At 42.8% G+C, this 1,571-nt stretch overlaps 1 non-coding gene across 1 annotated transcript; it reads right to left on the reverse strand.

Moving 5' to 3' along the window:
- Positions 1–527: 527 nt before the first annotated feature.
- Positions 528–634, reverse strand: LOC141722217 (small nucleolar RNA R71). Its single transcript, XR_012575239.1, has one exon. It is a non-coding gene; the product is annotated as a small nucleolar RNA R71 (small nucleolar RNA).
- Positions 635–1,571: the final 937 nt, after the last annotated feature.

Below are 1,571 nucleotides of genomic sequence, written 5' to 3' on the forward strand. Positions count from 1 at the left end.
ATGCATACGCGTTCGCGGGCTCGTAAGAGAACTCTGTATCAAGTCGAGGAGGAAGCTGTAGTGATTTGAAGGGAAGTTTTTGAGGATGAAAAGAAAGTGGAAGAAGAAGAGAAAGTCGAGGAACCAACTTTAGTAGTGATGGGAGATCAAGCAGAAATTCCTAAGGCTTTGATGGACTATTCTCAGCCTAAGAATAATGATATTCAGTCGAGCATCATCAGACCAGCCATCTCGGCTAACACTTTTGAGATCAAGTCGAGCACGATTCAGATGATACAGAACTCAGTTTAGTTTGAGGGTTCTCCTACAGAAAACCCCAACATGCACATCTGGGATTTCATCGAGATATGTGACACTTTCAAGTTCAATGGGGTGACTGAAGATGCTATCAAGCTGCGACTCTTTACATTCTCTCTGAGGGATAAAGCAAAGTGCTAGTTACATTCTCTACCACCAGGTCTATCACCAAATGGGAGGATCTTGCTCAAAAGTTTCTCACTAAATTCTTTCCTATGGCGAAGAATGCTGCAATCAGGAATGCTCTTACTCAGTTTGCACAGTAAACTGGAGAATCTCTGTGTGAGGCTTGGAATCGATATAAGGAGATGCTAAGGAAGTTCGCACACCATGGCATGCCTGATTGGGTGATTATAAACTGTTTCTATAATGCTTTGGGCACTCAGTCTAGACCTATGCTCGATGCAGCATCTGGTGGAGCCTTATGGGCCAAAAGTTGTAATAAAGCTTATGAGTTGATTGAGCTTATGGTAGCTAATGAATACCAGAATCCTACACCAAGAATATTGCAAGGCAAGGTAGCAGGAATTCTGGAAGTACATACAACTACTGCTATAGCTGCTCAACTTCAAGCTTTGACGATGAAAGTGGACTCTTTGGCTAATTATGGAGTTAATCAAATCACTATTGTTTGTGAACTTTGTGCGGGAGCACATAAAACTGAGCAGTGTGCTATCTCTAGCGAATCAGCTCAATTTTTGAGTAACTTTCAGAGATCACAACAACAAGCTCCAACCACTTATCATCCCACTAACCGAAATCATCCTAACTTCAGCTGGAGCAACAATCAGAATGCGGTGCAACAACCTAATCAGCCATATACAGCAAATTAGCATAACCCTCCTGGTTTTCAACAACCGCAATATGCCCCTAGGCAACAACTTCAACTTCAGCAGCTACCGCAAGCTTATGAGAAATATGAATTGGAGGAGTTGAGGCTCATGTGCAAGAGCCAAGCTGTGTCGATCAAGACCTTGGAGAATCAGATTGGGCAGATTGCTAATGCATTACTAAATCATCAACCTGGCACGCTTCCAAGCGATACTGAAGTGCCAGGAAAGAAGGAAGCTAAGGAGCATGTTAAGGAAATTATATTGAGGTCTGGTAAGGTTGCAAATCCTGAAAAAGCTAATACTCCAGAATATGAAGTTGAGGCTGAAGAAGAAGAAGTGCAGAAGGAAGCAGAAGTGAAACCAAGGAAGACTACCATTGAGCACACTCCTCCTGAAGGTAATACAGGGGAGAACCAGACTATCCTCCACATCCTTTTCCTA

The sequence above is a fragment of the Apium graveolens genome, chromosome 4 (genome assembly GCF_009905375.1).
Source record: "Apium graveolens cultivar Ventura chromosome 4, ASM990537v1, whole genome shotgun sequence".
Classification (NCBI taxonomy): domain Eukaryota; kingdom Viridiplantae; phylum Streptophyta; class Magnoliopsida; order Apiales; family Apiaceae; genus Apium; species Apium graveolens.